We start from the raw sequence: 26,520 nt of genomic DNA, 5'->3' as shown, positions 1-26,520 counted from the left end.
GAGCCAAGAGGCATAGCTTCTTTATTTGTGAAGTAGGGGAGAGTTAAGGGTGGGAGACCCAGAAGGAACGCGCATAGGAGTCCTCTGAGTTGGTGTCCAATTATGGATTGTTCCATAGAGGTCCATTGTTTGTCACTCAAGGGTGACCACCATGCAGAGGCTTGATTCATAATAACGGCATGATAATAGTACTTCAGATTAGGGACTCCCATGCCTGTAGTGTGTTTAGGTCTGTACATTGTGCTGTTGCTGAAGCAAGCACTTTTTTTCCCCCATATGAAGTTATTTAGAGAGGCTTGTAAGTTCTGCAAATAGGAGTTAGACAGAGGGATCGGTACCGTACGAAAGTGGTATAGAATAATTGGGAGTATGGACATTTTAGTGACTCCTGCTCTGCCCGCCCATGAAATGTGCAGTTTGGAAAGTAGATTGGACACTTTTGACATTTATACAGCAATCAGTGCTATAAAAATGCACTGATTACTGTGTAAATGTCAGTGGCATGGAAGAGGTTAACACTAGGGGGCGATCAAGGGGTTAAATGTGTTCCCTGGGAGGTGTTTCTAACTGTGGGGGATGGGACTGGCTGGAGGAAGAGAGAGATTACTGTTCCTAATAACTAGAAACAGCAGATCTCTCTCTCTCTCCTCCCCTGTGAGAACAGGGATCTGTCTGTTTACATTGACAAATCCCCACTCTGGCTCTCTTTCCCACGATCGTGGGTGGCCGGCGGGCATCACATCTGCCGACCACGTGCATTGGGTCCCCCGCACATGCCTGCTATGGCTCTTAAAGGAGCCGACGTACACCTACGGTATTTTGCAGGGGCGTGCCAACCTGCCAAAGTATAATGACAGAGGCTGGTCGGCAAGTGGTTAAAACAGTAGTAAACCACAGTTGAAGAAACTTCCCATGCAAGGCAATGTCATAATGTGCTAGTATGTGTTGCATACTAGCACATTTTGAGAGACTTGCCTTAAAACAAAGCCCTCCAGTGGCGTGCTGTCACAGCTGAGAGGGCTTCTATCTTCACCTGATCTTCCTTCTGGGTATGTTGCCTCCAGGTACATAAGTGGCTGGGGGCGCAATGACAAGCAGTTTATGGCACGGGCTCTGAAGGTCCACCACGGTATGCCAGACCTTCAGACCTTATTATAGGCTTAGCTGCATGTATAAGTGGTAAAACAGAGTTTACTACCACTTTAAGCAGGAATGGCCGTAGATGGATCAACATTTGTCCAGTCCCTGCTGAACAAGCTGAATTTCGATCCATCCATCTGACAGGAAAATACCTCATTTAGGCTCATCATCAGCTATTTATTCAGCAGGGTAGCAGAGATAACGGAAGTGACTGCACTTGTGATTCATTGCAGGTTCATCTTCATTTTTCATTTAGCACATGGGAAATTTAACAAAATTACCAAATAACCCTTAGCACTTAAGCATTACATCCCAGGTACCTGGTTGGTTCTTGTGCTAGGTAATGTGGCCTTCGTAGTTAATGGGAAAAACAAGAGGAAAAATGTCCCTAAATACTGAGAATTCCCCAATATACTTCATTGTGAAATACCACATGTACTATGTGTGAACACTCTATTTTTTTCTTTCTCCCTCCTGCAAACTCCTGATTGACCAGGATTACTCTGATGCATGCAACAATCTCCTCTTCCATGTCACAGGATATCTTTAGAACACTTTTTTTAGAATACACTTTTGTACAGTTGTAGCAGGATTTACCTTGTTATATCCCTACTCATAGATACATTCAAACAAACCTTGGGATACCTGGTTTCACAAGTTCCTCAGCTCAAAAAAGTGTTGTTTAGGTTATATTACCACTTCTACCACTTTTGAGAACCTGTCTTTGAACACCCAGATTAGTAGGATGCATCTTACATACAGTATATATTCTATATCAGTTTCCATTTACAAGATACTCTGCTGAGTTGAGCCATAGAAACAAGAAGTAGCAGAATCTGTAGATCACACTTAAAGGTTAATTTGGGCTAAACTCATTACCAGATGTTATATTGTTATGGCATTACACTGAAAGATTTTGTTAGCTGGCACATAGACCCTGCTAGATTGGCAGTTTTTTTCCCAACAAGTTTATCTTCTCTGGTTATAAAGGTTATAAACAATTACGATCCATGATACATATTTGAAAGCCATGCTCAAATGCAAAACAATTTTGGATTAGAATTTTCTCAAAATGTTCTCAAACAACCAAAATCACCTCCTAGTTTTGGCTCTTTTGAATGAGCTGATTCTTTAGATAACAATGTTTTCCCAAAAACTAATATTAGCTTTTCCAAAAGCTAATATGATTTTGGCAGCCGATGCAGCTGGTTACAGAACTGTACAATTTTAATTTTGAATGTGATCAAGACCAAAATGGTGTGTATAATGTTAAAATAAAAATCAATAGATTCCTGCACTAGTCAGGGCTTCCTTTCAATGGGTCCATCTATTTGCAATCTCCTTCTCTCCTATTTGTACTGCCACTATGCTCTTCTCCTTTCTAGTTCTATCTCTATTTTTTATCTTTCTTGTTATTACCTCAGTCACTTAAAGTCTTGTTCATAGCCCACCAATGTTAAAGCATTAACATGACTCTGTAACTCCTGCTTTGTAAGTCTGTATAAAACTCAATAAAAACATAGTTAACACACAAACAATAAAACGTCTTGTTCGTAAAGATAATGGAAATCAAAGACAGCAGGTACTAAAGTGTATGTTTACCCAAAATATTTCCTTTTGCTTTGGATAAATGAAGGCCGGTCGTAGACGGAGCACATTTCTTTCCTGCAAACAAAATTGATTAATAAGGGGTTAAATAGGAACACATTTTATTTAAAAGGTAACTGTTTCTTGTCAGGTTGCTTTAACTCTTTCATTGCCAGAGCTGTTTTTGCTTTATTTTGCACACATGTTTGCACACATGTTTAAATAATCATTTTAAGGCCTGAAGATCACATTAAACTCCCATAACATTATACATTTTCTGAAAGCAGATACCCTACCTAGAGAATAAAAAGACGTAGTTCCAATTTTTATTTCACACAATATTACTGCAAAGGTCAAGGAAACACAAACTTTCAGTAAAAATACACTAAAGTTCATTTTAGAGCAAACAAAAGCAATAAATAACCCAATTTTTTTATAAAATATAAAAGAAGAAGTTGCACAAATTAAATACATATTCATCATGTCAAGCCTTAAATTTGTGTGTGCCCATGAAATGGCGACATACTTCAGTATCCTAAATTTTGCATAGGCGATGTTTAAAAGCTCCCTATAGGTTATCAGTTTAGTGTTATGGAGGAGGTCTGGTGCTAGAAGTAGTGCTTTCACTCCAGTGTGTGTGGTGATATGTATCATGTGTATCGCAATTAACGTTTTGATGCGTAGGCACCCCCGATGCAGGTGTTTACGTTTGTACATGCATATACGTGAGGATAGGGGGCCTCAAACATTTTGGGTGGGATTTTATGTGCTTAGGCGTCACCTAAATGTTTTACAATTTAAAAATCAAACTCTACTTAACTTTTTTTTTCATCATATACAGGACAAAAATTCCTCTACTGATGATTTTTTTTAGTGACAGCTTTTTAAGGAGACATCTGGGATCTAAAAGACCTTGGATTTCTCCCCTGTGCTCCACTGAATGTAATGTAATGCAGATTGGAGACACTGACAGGGGGTCCCAAAACTGACGTCAAACACGTTGCTTCTGTGTCAGCTTCCTCCACACTACCCAGAGGCACCCGCTATGGCGATCCTGGGCTAGCAGAAAGGAAAGTGGAGTCCGGAATACATGACAGGGGAGCTCTTGCAGGGGGGCACATTACTGTGTGTGAATGGAAGCAATCGGGTGGCGGCGTAGCCGCCACACTGCTTTCATCTGATAGGCAGGAGCATATCATAAAATCAATGGGCCCATGTGCAAAATCAAAAGTGGCCCCCCCAGGCATGGAGAAAAAAAAAATTTCTCCATTTCTTTTCCGCCACGGCGAAAATTGGGCGGGGTTTATATAAAGTATATGTAGTGCAGGCCTCTGTTAGGATGGCCATAGATAGTTTTCAGTGGACTGAATAAAAAAATGAACTGATTCTTCCATCTTCAATTTCCCCCAGGTTAGTCTGAGAAGTGCGTATCATACAGAGAGCACAGGAGTGCGTATTGCACAGAGCACAGGAGTGCTCATCACACAGAAAGCGTGGCTTATATATAGTGTATGTAGGGCAGGCCTCTGTTAGGTTGGCCAGATAGTTTTTTTATTCAGTCCACTAAAAACTAACTGATTCTTCCATCCTCAATTTCCGCCAGGTTAGTTTGCCCCTCAGTGCAATCCTCTCCCCTCCAAGGTCAGTTTGACCCCTGGGGCTATCCCCCCCGTTCAGTCTCTCCCCCAGTACAATCCTCACTAGGTCACTCTGTCCCCTAGTGCAATGCCCCTAGGTCAGTCTGTCCCCAGTACCAGGATTGGGCCCTGAGCTCAGCAATAAAAGACTAACCCAGGGCTTTTTTTTCTCAGAGAATAGGTGCAGGTACTCACCAACCACATTACAGAGTACAGGGTTCAGGAGTGTGCAACTCACAGGACTAAAGTGTATGCATTGCACAGGCTACAGACTCAAGAGTGCATATCACACAGAGCACAGGAGTGTGTAAAAAAAGGGGAAAGAAACTGCGCATAGGTGAAGTGTGTAGACAATCAAAAATATATAAAAGCTGCAAATTCCTTTATGCAACACAAACACAATGAAATCAAATTGGAAAAATGGAATCGCTCTAGGGAGGGGACTGGTGACCATACAAATGACCATCAATCCTCCTTGTTAGTGAATAAGTGAAAAATTATGTGTATAGAGCATGTAAAATATAATGAACTACAAATGGAAATTGATAAATAACAAGTAAATAGTCCATCAAAAATGCATTATTCATATGCAACAGTGGAAAATAAAAAATCCATGTGTAGACAATATAGATGAATCACCCAGGTGATTACTAGAAATCAGTTGAGGTCCTGCTGGATAAAGACAAAGTGCTTGTTCCACCACCACATATAGAGAGACTGGTCGCTTACCAGAAACTCATGACCCCCCACTACAGAGGGTCAGAGTAAGCTGTTTGAGTTGTTACTCCGGGCCACCACCGAGAGACCGATACTTTGGCACTGGGATGGGACATCCGGGACCTTGCTTACATAGTTACATAGTAGGTGAGGTTGAAAAAAGACACAAGTCCATCAAGTCCAACCTATGTGTGTGATTATGTGTCAGTATTACATTACATATCCCTGTATATTGCGGTCATTCAGGTGATTATCTAATAGTTTCTTGAAGCTATCAATGCTCCCCGCTTAGACCACCGCCTGTGGAAGGGAATTCCACATCCTTGCCGCTCTTACAGTAAAGAACCCTCTACGTAGTTTAAGGTTAAACCTCTTTTCTTCTAATTGTAATGAGTGGCCATGAGTCTTATTAAACTCTCTTCTGCGAAAAAGTTTTATCCCTATTGTGGGGTCACCAGTACAGTATTTGTAAATTGAAATCATATCCCCTCTCAAGCGTCTCTTCTCCAGAGAGAATAAGTTCAGTGCTCGCAACCTTTCCTCATAACTAAGATCCTCCAGACCCTTTATTAGCTTTGTTGCCCTTCTTTGTACTCGCTCCATTTCCAGTACGTCCCTCCTGAGGACTGGTGCCCAGAACTGGACAGCATACTCCAGGTGCGGCCGGACCAGAGTCTTGTAGAGCGGGAGAATTATCGTTTTATCTCTGCAGTTGATCCCCCTTTTAATGCATGCCAATATTCTGTTTGCTTTATTAGCAGCAGCTTGGCATTGCATGCCATTGCTGAGCCTATCATCCACTAGGACCCCCAAGTCCTTTTCCATCCTAGATTCCCCCAGAGGTTCTCCCCCCAGTGTATAGATTGCATTCATATTTTTGCCACCCAAATGCATTATTTTACATTTTTCTACATTGAACCTCATTTGCCATGTAGTCGCCCACCCCATTAATTTGTTCAGGTCTTTTTGCAAGATTTCCACATCCTGCGGAGAAGTTATTGCCCTGCTTAGCTTAGTATCGTCTGCAAATACAGAGATGGAACTGTTTATCCCATCCTCCAGGTCGTTTATGAACAAATTAAATAGGATTGGTCCCAGCACAGACCCCTGGGGGACCCCACTACCCACCCCTGACCATTCTGAGTACTCCCCATTTATCACCACCCTCTGAACACGCCCTTGTAGCCAGTTTTCAATCCATGTACTCACCCTATGGTCCATGCCAACGCACCTTATTTTGTACAGTAAACGTTTATGGGGAACTGTGTCAAATGCTTTTGCAAAATCCAGATACACCACGTCTACGGGCCTTCCTTTATCTAGATGGCAACTCACCTCCTCATAGAAGGTTAATAGATTGGTTTGGCAAGAACGATTCTTCATGAATCCATGCTGATTACTGCTAATGATATCATTCTTATTACTAAAATCTTGTATATAGTCCCTTATCATCCCCTCCAAGAGTTTACATACTATTGATGTTAGGCTAACTGGTCTGTAATTCCCAGGGATGTTTTTTGGGCCCTTTTTAAATATTGGTGCTACATTGGCTTTTCTCCAATCAGCTGGTACCATTCCAGTCAATAGACCGTCTGTAAAAATTAGGAACAACGGTCTGGCAATCACCTGACTGAGTTCCCTAAGTACCCTCGGATGCAAGCCATCTGGTCCCGGTGATTTATTAATGTTAAGTTTCTCAAGTCTAATTTTAATTCCGTCCTCTGTTAACCATGTAGGTGCTTCCTGTGTTGTGTCATGAGGATAAACACTGCAGTTTTGGTTACTGAAGCCCCCCGATTCACTCGTGAAGACTGAGGAGAAGAATAAATTCAATACCTCTGCCATCTCCCCATCCTTTGTAACCAGATGTCCTTCCTCATTCTTTATGGGGCCAATATGGTCTGTCCTCCCTTTTTTACTGTTTACATACTTAAAGAATTTCTTGGGATTTTTTTTGCTCTCCTCCGCTATGTGTCTTTCATGTTCTATCTTAGCCATCCTAATTGCACCCTTACATTTCTTATTGCATTCTTTATAAATTCTGAATGCTGTGGATGATCCCTCAACCTTGTATTTTTTGAAGGCTTTCTCCTTTGCTTTTATATGCATTTTTACATTGGAGTTAAGCCATCCAGGATGTTTGTTCGCTCTTTTAAATTTATTACCCAATGGGATACATTGGCTAATGCCCTTATTTAATATGCTCTTAAAGCAAACCCATCTCTCCTCCGTATTCTTTGTTCCTAATATTTTATCCCAATTTATGCCTTTTAGCAAGGTTTGTAGTTTAGGGAAGTAGGCTCTTTTGAAATTCAGTGTCTTTGTGTTCCCTTCATGTCTCCTATTTGTGTGATTTATACTGAAACTAATTGACCTGTGATCGCTGTTACCTAAATTGCCCCGTATTTCCACATCTGTTATCAGGTCTGTATTGTTGGTAATCAGTAGATCTAGTAATGTTTTATTTCTAGTTGGTGCATCTACCATCTGACCCATAAAATTGTCCTGCAAGACATTAAGGAACTGGCGAGCCTTAAATGAATGCGCGGTTCCCTCCGCCCAGTCTATGTCTGGATAATTAAAATCCCCCATTATGATAACACTTCCCATCCTTGCTGCTAATCCAATTTGTGATAGGAGATCCGTCTCCACTTCCTCCCTCAGGTTAGGGGGCCTATAGCATACTCCCAGTATTATTTTCCCCTTAGCTTCATCCCTCTGGAGCTCTACCCATAAAGATTCCACCTCCTCCCTAGCCCCCTCAGTGATGTCATCTCTCACATTCACTTGTACATTATTCTTGATATATAGGCATACCCCTCCCCCTTTTTTACCCTCTCTGTCCTTGCGGTATAGGGTATACCCTTGAATGTTTGCCAGCCAATCATGAGAGCTGTTGAACCAGGTCTCTGAAATTCCCACAAAATCCAAATCCTCCTTGTACAACAGTATCTCTAGTTCACCCATCTTGTCCGCCAGGCTCCTGGCATTGGTGAACATGCCACATAGTTTAGACCGGTCGCATATTGTCCTCGTATTGGGTGTTTCAAGATTGCAACTTGGACTTGCTACTATACTCACCTTGTGTTTTTGTGCTTTGGTTAACCTACCACTAATGCCCCCAATACTACCCTCTGGAATATCTTCCGCGCTGGCTATTACTGTCTCTGGACCCTCCCCCCCATCGCCTAGTTTAAAAACCCCTCTAACTTTTTGGCCATCTTCATTCCCAGTAGATCTGCACCCTCCTCATTTAGGTGCAGTCCGTCCCTTCTATAGTACCGGTTACCGACTGAGAAGTCGGCCCAGTCCTCCAGGAACCCAAACCCCTCCTTACTACACCAGCTCTTCAGCCACTTGTTTACTTCCCTAATCTCCCTCTGCCTCTCTGGTGTGGCTCGATGTACCGGTAGTATTCCTGAGAACACTACCTTGGAGGTCCTTTTCCTCAATTTAGCTCCTAAGTCCCTAAAATCGTTCTTTAGGACACTCCATCTGCCTCTGACTTTGTCATTGGTGCCAACGTGCACCATGACAGCCGGGTCTTCCCCAGCCCCTCCCAGTAATCTGTCCACAAGATCCGTGATGTGCCGTGTAATGCTGGAGTTGTTCACACTTGCGGGATATGGGACATCAAGCTCCTCCCCTGGCCTTCCTTCTGGGTTCACAGGCTTTGGCTCTCCCAATTGATTTCTAGTAATCACCTGGGTGATTCATCTATATTGTCTACACATGGATTTTTTATTTTCCACTGTTGCATATGAATAATGCATTTTTGATGGACTATTTACTTGTTATTTATCAATTTCCATTTGTAGTTCATTATATTTTACATGCTCTATACACATAATTTTTCACTTATTCACTAACAAGGAGGATTGATGGTCATTTGTATGGTCACCAGTCCCCTCCCTAGCGCAATTCCATTTTTCCAACAGGAGTGTGTATCACACAGAGCACAGTGTGTATTGTATGGGTGTTGGGCTCAGGATTGATTGTTTTATCATACAGAGAGCACAGAAATGCGTATCGCATAGAGCACAGGAGTGCGTATCCCACAGAGAGCACAGAAGTGCTTATCGCACAGAGCACAGGAGCGCGTATCCCACAGAGCACAGGAGTGCATATCGCACAGAGCACAGGAGTGCGTATCCCACAGAGCACAGGAGTGCGTATCGCACAAAGCACAGGAGTGCGTATCGCACAGAGCACAGGAGTGCGTATCGCACAAAGCACAGGAGTGCGTATCGCACAAAGCACAGGAGTGCATATCGCACAGAGCACAGGAGTGCGTATCACACAGAGCATAGCAGTGCGTATCGCACAGAGAGCACAGGAGTGCATATCGCACAAAGAGCACAGTGAGTATTGTATTGGTGTGTGTGTTTCAGACAGTGTTCAGGAGTGCAATGCACAGGGTACAGAGGTAGGTAACACACTGACCAGTGTACAACAAATATTGCCCCCCTCCCAAGTACAGACTCTCACCTTAAATTACCCCAATACAGACTTTTCTCCACTCCTAGCTCTCCCTCAGGTCTGCATAGATGGTATAGCATGCTGGGTGTGACTTGCTTCCTACACCACACTGTCTGTAAAGAGGGGGGGGGCATGGTGTAAGGCAGACAAGCTGAGTGACTTTCTTATGTCAGTCTACTGCTCGCCCCTTACAGCCTTCTATATTGATGGTAATGGATGGCCAAGTCAGGGAGGAGGCAGTGAGGAGCTATAGGTCAGATACAGTACATTCACTCTCCATTCCCAGGCTGCTGTCTGTGCAAAGTTCTGGCCAATCTGCAGTGTACACACACATTCTTTCCCGCTGTTCATTGCTGCTGATAAAGTAACAGGTTCACCCCCCCCTGCACATACCTGTGATCACTGGGCACAGCAAAGGAATTCTTCCTTTACAGACTTTGCAGATGACAGCTGCAGGTCATACAGAATCCAACCTCCACTGAAACCTGTGTGAAGGAAGTCTTCCTCTTCTGTGTCCAGTCATCACACACAGTGCAAGGGGCACTCGCAGCAGGGAGAAGTCACACTACAGACTAGCTGTTAGTATACAGCAGGGCTCCAGCAACCAAGCTCCACCCTCTGGAGTCTCTGAGCTGCCGGGACTATAATCTTAGTATCGGAACATACGGCTCTGGCTGCCTCCGCTTGTCAGACAGAAATAAAAAAGTCCACTAATGCTGCCACCTCTCGGGCCCCTCTGATCAAAATCATGGGGCCCAAAGAAATGTTATGGACTGACTTTTACATACTCCATGTTACATAATGGGTTTATGTGAAATCTCCATTAACAGCTGTAAATAATATTGCAATTAGAAATATATTTCAGTTAGATGGAAATATATTTAAAGTATTGAGTGTTGTGTTGGTGTTATGGTAATTAGTTCAACTTCAAAGCTTGCCCTTTTGTTTTCCTTGATAACATCTCACACCAATCAGGATGTGCCCAATATACATTTACTAGGTACAGTGACCAATTAGGGAGAATTATACTAGCCACAGTACAGAAAGGAGGGGGGGGGGATATAATGCTTTGTGACCAAGCTAACTCTGTGTGTCAGTGTACAGTGGGCCCATGTTCACCGCACACCCTGCACACATGGATGATACGCCCCTGGGCAGGAGTCTGCTTGTCAGATATACGCATGATACACAATATACATATAAGTGTGTGCAATGCCCCCCACTGTCAGGTCTGAAGGACAATAAAGTATATCTAAATCCAAAAACTAAAGAAATAATACATTGCAGCAATCCTTAAATATGGTGGCTGCATTAATTTTTCCTTCATTTTCACCTAGTGATTAGGTCAGTAACACGCTTCCTGTCTTAGACTCTAAACTCTACGGAGGACCTACAAAGCTACCCTTCCATCAGCAGCATTGTCAACTTTTGGAGATGGTAGTGTTAGATGCACTAGCAAATTTAGTTGGACTTGACTAAGAAAATTAAAGCCGAACTCTTGCAAAAACGTTTTAAGCAGCTATGACAAATTTTTTTTTTTCCTATTGGATAAAGGTTTTATGCAAATGAAAAAAAAACGACAATACAAACACCCCTGTCAGTGTATTCTGAATCGCCACTGCAAGAATACATTGATCAGCGACTGCAGCTGATTAGTAGTTGCCACTGGTCAACAAGTTTTCCAGAATGTTTCTTTGACAGAAGTGTATCAAACAATCAACTTCTGTCTAACGGGAAAAACGCTGATTATTTTTTATTTTTTCCACTTCAGTGAACCTTTTCCGAGAGACTTTTTTCAACTCTGCAGCTCAACTTCGTCCCCACTCATTTTCACATCATTGTGGCATTTTTAAAATTCTCTCTTTTTTTTTATATTATTTTTTTAATCTCTATTGAATTTTAATCAATCTATTACATCATATTATGTTAAATAGGACCTCACTTCAGCTGACGCCAGCCCTTAATACACATACAAAAACATAATTACCCCGAAACACACCCCCCTCCCTCACCCGCCCTCCCCTTCTCTTTACTCCTACCGGTTCTAGTCTTCTCTTTTCCCTACCTTTTATACTGCAACAAACTACCCATCTTCTGTGGGGCCACACTTAATTTTTTCTTTATTGATCCATCACCTCGGCACACCAAATCGAGCACTTATACTCTACCCATCCCCTCCATTTCTCTTCATTATCTTCCATTCCCGTCCCCTCACTGCACCTTAGATATTCAAGATTTTGGATTTCGTTGATTTTATTAAACCAACCCTGCAGCTTAGGTCTCTTTTTTTCTTGCCAATATTTAGGTATAAGGCTTTTAGCCGCATCCAAAAGTTGTGGTAGTAGTGCTCTCAAATACTTCCTAGTTGGCATTCTAATCCCATGGAATAAACACCCCCATGGGTCATCTAGCACTCCAATATTGGTTATCTCTTTGATAATTTGCCTGATCCCCCCCCCCAATTTTTTTAATTTCTGGGCAGTGCCACCAAATATGCGCCATTGTTCCAATCTCTTTGCACCCCTGCCAACAATGTTGCAATGTTTCATTCTGGAACTTATGTGCTCTATCAGGGGTTATATACCATCTCGCCAGGCACTTGTAGTTTAACTCTCTCGTTTTACAACTAACCGATGTGGCATATGCCCACGTCAATAGCTTCCCTATCTCAGGTTCTTTGAGCTGTATACCCAATTCCATCTCCCACTTCTTAATATATGGCGGTATCTCGGATCCCTTCAATTCTATTAACACTCTGTAAATCTTAGAAATCTCCCTCTTCCCAACTTTATCAACACACAGTTTCTCCAGGGGACGTTAAGTTTTTGTCTGATCTAATGGGTTGTGGGAGGGTTTCAATAAAGTGGTTTAATTGGCTATATCACCATCGGTCCATAGCCATAAGTTCATCTTTATTTTTTAAATCCTGGTATGTGCAAATTTTACCCTGTTCCATCACATCTTTTAGTTGGGCTTCTTCTTGTAAAATCCATTTCCCAAACAATTCCTCAATCCCCAGTGTGAAATATTCTGTATCCTTCAATAGGATTAAGGGTGAGTTGAACTCCCATTTCTCCCTTTTGTACAGATTATCCCAAACTTTGAGTGCATGTCTAGTGATATCATGTGTATCCGTGCTTTTTCTAAATTTCGGTGGGATCCATATTATCTTTCCCAATATAACTTTAGAAATCGTGCTATCCATTTTAACCCAACATTTTTCCTTATTATTTTTTGCCCATTCTATTGTTCGTGATAATACGATAGCCTCGTAGTAACTTATAATGTCAGGAGCCCCCCACCCCCCCCCCCCCTTCTCCTTATCTTTTTTCAGTTGTGCAAAACTTATACATGGTTTTTTCCCTCTCCAAATAAACTTTAAAAATAGTGTATGCAATGTTTTAAGATAGGCCAGTGGGAGTGGAATTGGAAGCATTTGCATCTTATACATAATTTTGGGCAGGATTGCCATCTTGAATATATTAATTCTACCTCCCCACGATAACTATCCTCTTGTAATTCTATTCAACTACTCTTTGATTTAATTGAGAAGGGGGACAAAATTAGACTGATATAGTGTCTCTCTTGATGTAGTTATCTTAACTCCTAGATACTTGAGTTCTTTTTCCCCCACACAAATGGGAAGTTCTTTTGAAAAGAGAATTCCCCTGTTTTACCTTTATTAATCTCTAGAGTTTCTGATTTAGCCGGGTTTATCTTGAAATTGGATAATTCACCTTTTAATGTGGAGATCAAATTTGAAAGGGTAATCCTAGGGCAAGTTATATAAAATAAAATGTCGTCAGCAAAGGCCGCCAATTTATGAACCTCTTCCCTGACTTCTATTCCCCTGATATCCGGGTTCTGTCTTATCTTTGTTAAAAGGGGTTCTAGCACTAACACAAACAGTAAAGGAGAAAGTGGGCACCCCTGTCTTGTGCCATTGAACATTTCAAATGGCTCTGAAAGTGCTCCATTTACCTTAACCCTTGCAGTAGGTCTTACATATAATGCCTTTATCCATCTGGACATATTCGGCCCAAGACCTATCTCTTCTAATGTGCTCTGCAAGAAGCCCCAGTCCACCCTGTTAAATGCTTTTTCAGCATCTATTGACAGGAGTAGTCCTGGGGCTCCACTGTCTTTAATCCTCTGCACAGCCAGGAGTGTTCTGATACCATTGTCCCTCCCTTCTCTTCCTGGGATAAACCCAACTTGATCTGGGTGTACCATCTCGTTCATTATGTTTTTCATTCTCCCAGCTAGTACTTTTGCGAATAACTTTGTATCCGTATTTAGGAGCGTTATAGGTCTATAGCTCGAGCAGAGTGTGCTATCTTTACCTTCTTTAGGAATAATAGTGATATTGGCCTCCAACGCCTCTCTCTTTGTTTCCCATTTAACCCCAATCCCGTTCATATAGGAACACAATTTAGGGATTAATAAGTCCTGAAATGTTTTATAGTATAACAATGTCAAGCCATCAAGCCCAGGACTTTTACCAGCTGGTGTCTCTTTGATCACTTTTTTTTTACCTCTTCTTCTGTTATGGGGGCCTCTAGATCCCTACTTTTGTTTTCTGCTATTTTAGTTAATCCTATATCTTTTAAGTAAGCTTTTATTTCCCCCTTTTTTTTTTTCGTCCTCTTCTATTGTATTCTTCTTATTAATTGAATATAGCCCCCCATAGTAGTCTTGAAAGATCTTGGCAATTTCTCTGGATTTATATCTCATTTCCCCTGTCGTTGTCTTTATTTTCTTGATATAGTTAGTTGTTTTCTTCTTTTTAAATAACTTTGCATGATATTTCCCCAGCTTATTCCTGCCTAAGTACCTTTCTTTCTTAATTAAGTTGTATACCGCTTGTGCCTCTTGTTCTAATAGATCCCTCATGGCCTCTCTTTTACGATAAAGATTTAATAGCACCTCCACCTCCCCAGTTGACTTATGCTGTTGTTCGAGATCATATATTTCTTCTGTTAAAGCTATTTTATCTTGCTTAGATTTTTTTTCTTTTTTTCTGACCCAGCTTTAATAAAAATGCCCCTGATATAGGCTTTATGGACCTCCCAGACAACGGCCTCTGATATCTCCTCAGATTCATTCACCTTGAAATACAGTTCAAGTTCTTCCAGTATTGGTTTTCTATTTTTTTATCATGTAATAAGTCTTCATTTAACTTCCATATATTACTCTTTGCTAGAGGCTCACCGATATTCATATAGACTCACAGGCGCATGGTCTGAGAAGGTCATAATTCCGATATTTGTGCTAGTCACTGCCTCTAACCACCTGTGTTCGATCAGGAAGAAGTCTAATCTGGAATACATCCCATACACGGGGGAGTGGAATGTGTGGTCCCTTGAGTTTATGTGCTGCGACCTCCATACGTCTACCAGTTGACATTGCTGCAGTTTCTATTTTACTTTATTCCTCCATACCTTTCCCATCTCCCGTGCATGAGACGTACTGTCCTTTCCTGGTTCCAAACAAAAATTGAAGTCACCGGCCATTATGGCCCCCCCTTTCTTAAATTCCATAAAATCCGCCAAGATCCCCAGTAGGTATTTATTTGGATTTTTGTTTGGGCCAATGAGCATTCAGTTCCATTCAATTTTCCTCTCAAAAATAAATAACACCCTTCTGGGTCAGTCTTTCTCCCTTCTAAATCGAATCTTACTGCCCTGGCAAACCCTATGGCCACTCCTTTAGAGCGGCTTACAGGAGAATCTCCATAGAACCAAACTGGGAAATCTTTTTTGATTTTTGCCCTGAAAAAAAAATGTGTCTCCTGCAACAGTACTACCTTTGCTTTAAGATGTTTTAGTTCACCCATTATGTTGGCGCATTTTATGTAAGAATTTAGGCTGCGCATGTTATATGAGATTATATTTAAACTAGACATTATTTCCCAATTCCCAGACTACTCTGTACTAGGCCCTCCATAAGAGTAGGGGTCTGTGTAATTTGCATATCGTGTTTTCCCCGGTAGGTATCCTTGTATCCTCTCTTATCTTTGTTCCTTGCCCCCCTCCCACCCTCATCCCCCTCCCCCCTCCCAAATGTTGGTAAAAGGCCTCCCTGTGGCCCTGCAAACCGTGGCCCCCCCATCTCCTCCGGGCCCCACGGTTAACCCCCTAGAGGTTGAGCTCGGGGAGGTCGCTGCTGAAACCGCTACTCCCCCAAACAAAAAGGAGTTTAGGGGTTCCCATGCCCATTCATCCCCCTCCCTGTCTCCCTCCCCACACTCAACCCCTCCCCCCGTTCCCAAGTCCCTATTTTCTAGTGCCTCTATATTCGGTACACTATATTCAATTTTCGCTTATAGTCATTTCGCTTTAAAGACTGGTTGCCAGGATTGCTGTTCCTCTATAGTTTCACTGTTGTTCTTTCCCACCAACCCGGGATTTCTATCATTGGCATGTCTACAGAATTTTGGTGTATCTTCCAGGAATCTTAGAGTTGCCGATCGGCCTTCTTTTCGTCCAATTAGGCAGGCTGGAAAGCCCCATGAATATTGAACGTTATGCGATTTAAGCTGAGTAAGTAGGGGTTTCAGTCTTCTTCTCCTGACCAGTGTCTCCGCTGCCAGGTCTGGGAAAATCTGCAGGTTTATCTCCTCGAACTTTACTGGTTGGCTATTTTTCAGACAAACCTTTATCTGTTCTTTGTCCTGGTAGTTGTGGAATGTTGCAATAACGTCTCCTAGGACATCGCCTGCTATTTCTGGGGGCTTTCTGATCCTATGTATTCTTTCAAACTTTATTTTACTACCTACACCAGGTATACTCATTTGACCAAAGATTTTGTCCATTTTGTCTTGAAATTCCTCCTTTACTCCTGGTATCTCTGGTAGTCCTCTGATCCGGAGGTTTTTCCTTCTGTACCTGTTCTCTTGGTCCTCCATTCTGTACAATGTATTCCTCTGTTCTTTCTGTATCTCCTCCATCTGTACCTTTAACCTTTTTATCTCGTCCCCCTGCCTGTCCACCTTAGTTTCCACATCTTCAACTCTTTTTAGTAGATGGTTCATGTCTTCATGTAAAGCAACTATTTCTCCTTTTATGGATGTTCCCAGCCTCACAAACATTTCCGCCATTTCACCCTTTGTTGGAAGCTGTTCTTTTTGTTTGGGTTCCATTGTTGTTTCTTCTTGTAGTATCGCTACTTGCTACTTGCCATAGGGGTCTCTAGCTCTGCCACCTGATTTCTCAGTCCCGTCTTTAATATGCCCTCAGAAGGTTTACTTTTGGCCCCCGGTTGTTTACCTGGGCTCTCTTTACCGCTCCCCTGTACCATGTATTTTCTAATGGTTCCCGGGCTTGCACTTGTTCTGGGCGGGTTAACAGCGACCCCTTTAGTTGATTTACCCCTCATTTCTTCTTTAACAAGTTTTTTAACACTTTGTTTTATCCTAGCACCTATCCCCCATTTTTTTCCCCCACCTACTCTTCCCTATTCACCTTCACGCAGGGACAGCGGGAGAGGGGAGGATATTGTCTTTAGTACTACTTTTTCTAATTGTTTCTAGTTGTAGGCACCTGGGTGTAATATTAGTAGTATTAGTAGGTTGATGAGTAATTCTGTGGACATTTCATGGGTACTCACCGTCATATAGAAGAAAAAGTTCCAACTTTTTAACCGCCATTATAGACTGTACACCTGCGACTTTTACAGCCCCTATATGCCGGCTAGTCATAGTTAAAAGTCCAATCAGTTGTTTCACCTCCTAATTTTTCTTTCTTTTTTTCTTTTTTTTTTTTTTTTTTTACCACATCAGTCAACTTTATCCAGAGACTACTTTCAGAATGATACTCATATATGTCTCTAATCTAGTCACATCATTGTGGCCTTTCAAAATTTTTTTCCCTTTTTTTTTTTTAAAGGTAATGTATTACAATTTGCGTTTCAGTGTGTAAATGGTAACAGTAGTCCCAAGCTACAAAACATATATCATACAGCTTATACCTCAAAGCCAATTGGCCGCATATCCTATCGTTACCATTATACATATTTATGTGTTATTACTTTTCTCTTAATTAAACCCTCCCCCCCACCCCCCTGTGACCCTCCCTTATTTGGACCCCCATGATTCCCGGGCGCACCTGGTGGACAGCATCGGTACTGTACATTGTTCTCTCTTATCTCTAAGTTACTCCTAGCTCAGCTACGCCCCGTTGCTAGGGAGGTAAGTACTCTCAGCGCTAAAGTAGCACTGATTGCGGACATGGCATTGCTTGGACCCACGGTTTCCACAGTCTCACAAACTTGTTATAGTTGCCTGCCCTAATGTAAAACGTCCTTTCACTCCACACTGTGGAGTTGACAGTTCCAATCCAATCTTCCGAAGTCGGGGGAGTTCTTGATTGCCAAGACTGTGCTATTAATTTCCTGGCTTGAAACAAACATCTTGCTACCGCTACCGCTGTGCTCCTGTCACTCAGCCCATTGTTAATGTGTCCCAGCACACAAGTCTTGGGATCAAGCTCTAAATTAATTTTAAACGTTATATTTATTTTCTTTAAGATCTCGGACCAATACCTGACTAATTTTGGGCACCGCCATACCATGTGAATTAGGTCGCCTGTTCTTCTACATCTAGGGCACTCGTCGTTAACTCTGCGGCCGAACATGAAAAGCTTTTTTGATGTGTAATAAGATCTGTGCAGCAGCATCAGATGGGAGGCCTTTTGTGAAGGTGAGACCGACACCTCTGGTCCAAGTTCCAGGATCCTTTTCCACTCTGTGTCCGTTATCTCCCCCACATCTGCCGCCCATCTGACCCTGCCCCCAGGGAGGCCCAGCTGCATATTTATTCGCTTTGTTAATTGGGTGTATATCTCTGAGATTAACCCCTTAGAGGTCTCTGATTTAATTATTGTTTGTAGTAGTGGAATCCTGCACCATATGGGGGGTTGCCTGCCGAACTGCTTGCTCAAGGCATGCTTAATCTGTAGATAGCTATAGAATACACGGTTTGGCATCCTGTACTCGTGCTTCAGTTCCTCAAAAGATTTCAGGGTATCCCCCGCATATAACTGTGTCAGCCGGCTTATCCCGCACCTTTCCCACATCTTGTTGCTGTCTACAGATAGTAATTCTTGCAAGTTCTTATTATTCCAGATTGGTGAGTGTTCTGAGGTTCCTTTATACCCCATTATTCGCTTAGTTGTCTGCCAAACCCTAGTAATCATTTTGAGTGTCGGGATCTCTCCTTGTAGTGACTCTGCCTCCAGTGCTTCCACCAGTGAGCTATGTGGGCTTCCCTGTAAAATAATTTGGGCACTCTTACTTCCCCCTCCACCAATGGCGCATCCGCCAAGTTGTTGTAGCTGGGCTGCCAGGAAATAGGTAAACGGATGGGGGACCCCCAGTCCCCCCTCCGTAGTAGGGCACTGCAGTTTTTGTAAACCTATCCTGACCTGCCCTTTTTTCCATATTAATTCCCTGAAAAGGGATTGAATTTTTTGGAACCACCTCTCCCCAATCCAAACTGGGGAGTTGTGGAGCAGGTACAACAACTGGGGCAACCAAACCATTTTAATCAGGTTGGCCCGACCCGCCACAGACAAGGGGAGTCTGCTCCAGATATCACATTTTTTTTTAAATTTTGATAGGAGGGGGGCCAAGTTGTCCTCAATGAACACGCTGGGGTCCTTGGATAACACGACGCCGAGATACTTCATTTTCTCCATGACTTTCAGTTGGGGCAAGCTCGTCGGAGTCGAGTTGGCCAGTGGATCAACCGGCAGGAGTGATGATTTCTCCCAATTAATGGTTAATCCTGAGAACTTTCCAAAATCCTCCACTAGATGCATCACTTTCTCCAGTGAGGAAGTCGTGTCCCCCAGAAAAAATAGGACATCGTCCGCAAAAAGTGCTATTCGCTCTTCCTCCCCTTTTCTATGGAATCCCTGCAGTTCGGGTGATGATCTCACCGCTCCCGCCAGTGGCTCCATGGCCAAAACATACAGCAAGGGAGACAGGGGGCACCCCTGTCTCGTCCCTCTTTCAAGGGGGAAACTTTCCGAGTAATCATTATTTAACTTGAGTCTTGCCTTAGGATTTTTGTAAAGGATCTTTAACCAGCCAATAAATACAGGGCCAAATCCAAACCCTCTCAAGCACCCACCAAAGATATTCCCATTCCAGGCTATCGAAGGCCTTGGCGGTGTCCAAGGACAATACAGCTCTAGACCCTGCGTTCTCAGTTGGTACCTGGAGGTTCAAATAGGCTCTTCTAATATTAGCACTGGTGGACCGACCGGGGATAAACCCTGATTGATCTGGATGCACCAGATTTGCAATACATTTGTTCAATCTGGATGCTAGCACCCTTGCAACGATCTTGGCATCTGAGCACAGCAATGATATCGGTCTGTATGAGGTGACTTCCAGTTGGTCTTTCCCCTCCTTTGGTATCACTATTATATCAGCCTCTGACATTGATAAGGGCAGTCTCCCGTCCTTGAATGACTGCTCCAGTGCTTTTAAGAGCTCCGGGAGCAGCACCTCCCCGTACTTGTGATAGATCTCCAGTGGCATTCCGTCCGGACCGGGAGATTTCTGGCCTGACAGCTCCGTGACAGCCTTTTGCAGCTCCTCCAAGGTCAGAGGAGACTCCATCGCACTCCTATCCCTTTCCGAAAGAACGGCAGATCTACCCCTTCTAGAAACCTGTCCATAATGCGCCGGTCCGACCCTCGGCGCGACCTGTACAGATCCCTATAAAACGCAGAGAACTTCTCTAGGACCACGGCGGGATCGGAAGTGATCTCTCCAGCCGGTGTCCTGATTGAGAAAATGGCCGATGGAGATAGATTAGACTTCGTTATAAGTGCAAGCATCCGGCCTACTTTTTCCCCTTCACCAAAATAATTTTGTTTCTGGAAAAGTCTTTTGTTCTCTACTCTTCTATTAATTACTTCTCTATACTCTTGTTGTCGGTTGAGCCTAATTTTTCAATGAAATGTTCCCGCTCCAGTTTAAATCAACATCCTACTTGAAATATCAATAGGCAATGTCAATAGGTAGTACGCAATGTGTAGTCAGCGTGTGATTTGTATATGGTTTGTATGTTTCATATACCAAGAGCCTAAATATAGCATTTCATAAAAACTTTCATAGGAACTCAGGTAACAGTGTACATCCGTCAGTCCGCAGTCAATTCCCAGTCTGCAAAAGTTTTCACTTATCTGTTACAAATTACATATGGCTCTCCTTTAGCATTTAAAAAGTCATTTTACTTGCCGTTCTCGTAGGTCCGATGTATGAGGGGTCACTGCATCCTGTATCTTGTTTCTCTCTAAAACTCACGTGCAGTAACAGGCACTCAGCGGGGTCTCACCTCCAGAGTGTTACACCCCCCTCGCTTGTCCTTAACAGCACTGTGCACACATACCTTCGGCTCCGCTTCCCGGAGTCAGTGATCTGTCCTGCAGGGCGTCGACTCTTCACAGCCACCGCCGAGACCAGACTCACCTCTCTCCTCTCACAATCTGATGGACCGGGAGCGGGGCCGAAAGCTCTCCACTCTTCTCCGCTGTGAATCCTATAGCAGTGACGTCCTCAGCCTCGTTAATGCACACCGGAACCTAGTTACTGGGGTGGGGGGGGATCCGTGGAGGGCCGGGAGGCAGCCTCATCCAGCCTGCATCACAGGGAGAGGGATCTCTCCAGGCTTCACGGGGGGGGGGTAGGATCGGCTCCTGCTCAGCAATCACTTCCGGCCCCTCCCCCTCCCTTAAGGAATTACCATCTAAAAAGATCTGGGGAAACACGCTGATTAAAACTCTCCTGGTTCCTGCTAAACCTTGCCAAATTTCAATCAATCAATGACCAGCTTTACTTTGTGTCTCTCTATCAGTGTTTAAAACAGACAGTGCTTTCTTTACAGCAACAGCTTCTACATCTGCTGTATTCACACAGCAACTCTTGGCTGTCATTTTGACAGCCAGGAATTGAACGAAAATGCAAGGAAAAAGGGGCATTCACGTCCTTTGAACTTTGATGACCTTTTTTGAGTATATGTACCAGTCCTAGTATCCACAACCGGCTAACTACCTATTGGAAAGAAAAAAAATTATAAACACAGAGCTCATATATCACTGGGCACTAAAAAGCCAAGACCCTACAAAACCCAGTGACATGATTTTTGCCTGATCTGCCCTTGGCTTCCCTTACCAAACCTTAGACTCATTACTTGAAAGCACTGTTAGCGATGAAGGTTCTCCTTTAGCTAAACATTTTATTTTGAAGCAGAAGCTGTTATTTGTTCATTTCTCCATCCAGTACACCCTAATTTCCAATTTCCCTTACTACCCATATGATCTGGATGCTTCTAATGATGTCTTCTCTATTGGCAGAATTAAAGTTTTACTCATAGTATATTAAAGGCTTTAACCTTCCCAAGAAGATGTCTCAAGTATTATAGCATTTCCACAAACAAAAAGTGCATATTTTATTACTACAAGAGACACACTTTTAACTAGATCATGTCTCTAAATTAAAAAAAATACTATCCTTTTTGGCTTCATAATTTCTAGATCTACAGTGCCTTGAGAAAGTAATCATACCCCTTGATATTTTCCACATTTTGTCATGTTACAACCAAAAACGTAAATGTATTTTATTGGGATTTTATGTGCTAGACCAACCAAACGTGGCACAAAACTGTGAAGTGGAAGGAAAGTAATAAATTGTCTTCAATTTTTTTTTACAAATAAATATCTGAAAAGTGTGGCATGCATTTTTATTCAGCCCCCTTTACTCTGATACCCCTAACTAAAATGGAACCAATTGCCTTCAGAAGTCACCTAATTAGTAAATAGAGTCCACCTGTGTGTAATTTAATCCCAGTATAAATACAGCTGTTCAGGGAAGCCCTCAGAGGTTTATTAGAGAACCTTCATGAACAAACAGCATCATGAAGATGAAGGAACACACCAGACGGGTCAGGGATAAAGTTGTGGAGAAGCTTAACCACTTGACCACTGGGCACTTAAACCCCCTTAATAACCAGACCAATTTTCAGCTTTCGGTGCTCTCACATTTTGAATGACAATTACTTAGTCATGCAACACTGTACCTATATGAAATTTTTGTCCTTTTTTTCACACAAATAGAGCTTTCTTTTGGTGGTATTTAATCACTGCTGGGTTCTTTATTTTTGCGCTATAAAAGAAAAAAGACCAAAAATTCTGTAAAAAAATGAAATTTTCTTAGTTTCTGTTATAAAATTTTACAAATTAGTAATTTTTCTTCATATATTTTGGCCAAAATTTATAGCGCTACCTATCTTTGGTAAAAATAACCCAAATCAGTGTATATTATTTGGTCTTTGTGAAAGTTATAGAGTCCAAAAGCTATGGTGCCAATATCTGAAAATTGATCACACCTGAAGTACTGACGGCCAATTTCTTGAGACCCTAACATGCCAGAAAAGTACAAATACCCCCCAAATGACCCCTTTTTGCAAAGAAAACATTCCAAGGTATTTAGAAAGATGCATGATGAGTTTTGTGAAGTTGTCATTTTTTCCCACAATTCTTTGCAAAATCAAGATTTTTTTTAATTTTTTTTTTTCACAAAATTGTCATATTAGCAGGTTATTTCTCACACACACCCCAAAACACATTCTGCTATTACTCCCGAGTACAGCGATACCACATGTGTGAGACTTTTACACAGCGTGGCCACATACAGAGGCCCAACATGCACGGAGCACCTTCAGGCGTTCTGGAGTGCCCAGGCCAATTCTGACATTTCTCTCCTACATGTAAAAATCATCATTTATTTGCTAGAAAAATATATAGAACCCCAAAACATTATATATTTTTTTAGCAAAGACCCTAGAGAATACAATGGCGGTCGTTGCAACTTTTTATCTCGCACGGTATTTGCACAAAAAAAAACTGTTTTGTGCTTTAAAAAAAAAAACAGTAAAGTTAGCCCAATGTTTTTACTTAATGTGAAAGATGAAGTTATGCCGAGTAAATAGATACCTAACATGTCACCCTTCAAAATTGCACACGCTTGTGGAATGGCGCCAAACTTCGCTACTTAAAAATCCCCATAGGCGACACTTTAAAATTTTTTACTGGTTACATGTTTTTAGTTACAGAGGAGGCCTAGATCCAAAATTTTTGCTCTCGTTCTACCGATCACAGTGATATCTCACATGTGTGGTTTGAACACCATTTTCATATGTGGGCGGGAATTACGTATGCGTTTGCTTCTGCATGCGAGCACACGGGGACACGGGGAAATTTTTTTTTTTTTTTTTTATTGTTCATTTTACTTTATTTATTTTAGTTTGATGCTTTTGTCCAAAAAATAAATTTGTTGATCACTTTTATTCCTATTACAAGGAATGTAAACATCCCTTGTAATAGGAATATGGCATGACAGGTCCTCTTTACAATGAGATATGGGGTCAATAAGACCCCACATCTCACTTCTAGGCTGGGAAGCCTGAAATTAAAAAAAAAACAATCCTGGCTTCGATCGTAGCAGTGAGTCGGTAGAAGCACCTAAGGGCAGCGGGAGGAGTGGGACGTCCCCTCTCACCTCCAATAAAAACGATCAAGCAGTGGAACAGCCACTATGATCATTCTTATGGTGTAAGGAATCGCCAGCTAAAAAAAAAGCTGATATCTGAATGATGCCTGTAGCTGCAGGCATCATTCAGATATCCCCGCACAAAGTCAAGGACATCGTATGATGGCCGGTGGGCAGGAAGCGGTTAAAACGCAATTTTTTTTTTAACACAAAGTTGTCCATTTATAGAATATTTCTAACACACAACATGTACATACCAAAAATGACACCCCAAAATAGATTTTCCTACTCCTCCTGAGTACGGCGATACCACATGTGTGAGACTTCCACAGCCTGGCCACATACAGAGGCCGAGTAGAGCCGAGTATGGCTGAGCATTGCAGAGTATGGCTGAGCATGGCTGAGCATGGCTGGGTATGGCTTGTTATGGCAAAGTATGGCTGGGTATCACCGAGTATTGCAGAGTATGGCTGGGTATGGCAGAGTATGGCTGGGTATGGCAGAGTATGGCTGGGTATGGCAGAGTATGGCTGGGTTTTGCAGAGTATGGCTGGGTATGGCAGAGTATGGCTGGGTATTGCAGAGTATGGCAGGGTATGGAAGATTATTGAGGGGTATTGCAGGGTATTGCAGGGTATTGTAGGGTATTGCGGGGTATTGCAGAGTATTGCAGGGTATTGCGGAGTATTGCAGGGTATTGCATAGACATGTGCACACTGAAATATTTCGTTTCGGAATTTCATTTTCGTCCGAAAAATAAATGTATTTAGTTACTCCCGAAATTCGTCTTTATTTATCTCGTTTTTCGTTAAAAATTGCATTTGTCCGAAAATCCAAATTAAGGTCGAATCTGTCATTGAAGGCTTATGGTGTCTGTGGAATGTGCAAAGAAGATTCGACGGAGCAGCGAAACTGTACAACGCCGTATAGTTTACTTGCTCCGTCGAATCTTCTTAGAACTTTCAACAGACACCATAAGCCAAAGTACGTGTGTACTTAGTTCTAGATATTTTACTGCTCCTCCTCTTTAGTTACAATCAGCCAATAACATTCATCATCATCATTATTTTTATTTATCTTTTCTCCCCTACGTCGAATCTTTTCTCCCCTATGTCGAATCTTTCCTCCCCTACGTCGAATCTTTTCTCTCTACGTCGAATCTTTTCTCTCTATGTAGAATAATCTTGGACTAATAGAGCTAAGCTTAGGCACATTCGACCACAGGTTTGATGGACACAGACTGTTATTGTCATCATCATGTCGAATCTCCTATCTATATCGAACTGTTGTAGCAACGAAAACGAAAATAAAGCATTTGTTTATGTCGGATCTTTCGTTTTTCGGACTCTGCACTTTCGTTATCGTTTGTTAAAACGATAACGAAAATACCTGAAATTCGGACGAAAATGCATTCGGACGAAAACGAATGCACATGTCTAGTATTGCAGAGTATTGCAGGATATTAAAGGGTATTGCACAGTATTGCAGGGTATTGCAGAGTATTGCAGGGTAGTGCAGGGTATTAAAGGGTATTGCAGAGTATTGCAGAGTATGGCAGAGTATTGCAGGGTATTGCGGAGTATTGCAGGGTATTGCAGGGTATTGCAGGGTATTGCAGAGTAGGGATGAGCTTCGTGTTCGAATCGAACACATGTTCGACTTGAACATCGTGTGTTCGGTCGTTCACCGAATTACGAACAATATGGGCCATTCGCGCCAAATTCGAGTGGTGCGTCATGGCCCATAATTCACTGCGGCATCGCAGTGCATTGCTGGCTGATGATTGGCCAAGCATGCACTATGACCCGCATGCTTGGCCAATCACAGTGCCGTCTGTACAGAGAGCCGTAATTGGCCAAAGCCAGGGTGGCTTTGGCCAATTATGGCTCAGGGGGTTTAGTACACGCCCCACACTATATAAGTCCGCCTGCATGGCGGCCCTGTGTAGTGTGTTCCAGCGTTGAGAAAGAGATAGATAGACAAAGAGACAGTGTCATTTGATTTAAGTTAGATAGAGTAGGCAGGCGAGTCAGTTAGCTGCACTTACGGTGTATTGTGTATATATATATACATCCTAGGTGTTGTATATATATATATATATATATATATATATATATATATATATATATATATACACACACTGTATTCAGTTTAGCTAGATCCGTTCCTGTTATTCTCTTCCTACTACTGACAGGCAGGTGTTTTTACAGTATTTACAGCTACCTGAAGAAAATTGCTGGTGTTCTTCTGATCCTATTAGCCCTATTAGCTACAGTATTTACAGTTAGTGTAGTGCATCCTGTGCACAGTGTGCACCTAAAGCTACCTGAAGAAAATTAGAGGTGTTCTTCTGATCATATTAGTACAGTACCACAGGAAGCTGCAGTATTTACAAGTTAGT

Source organism: Aquarana catesbeiana, linkage group LG06 (genome assembly GCF_042186555.1).
Source record: "Aquarana catesbeiana isolate 2022-GZ linkage group LG06, ASM4218655v1, whole genome shotgun sequence".
Taxonomy (NCBI): domain Eukaryota; kingdom Metazoa; phylum Chordata; class Amphibia; order Anura; family Ranidae; genus Aquarana; species Aquarana catesbeiana.
This window is presented reverse-complemented; position numbering follows the sequence as displayed.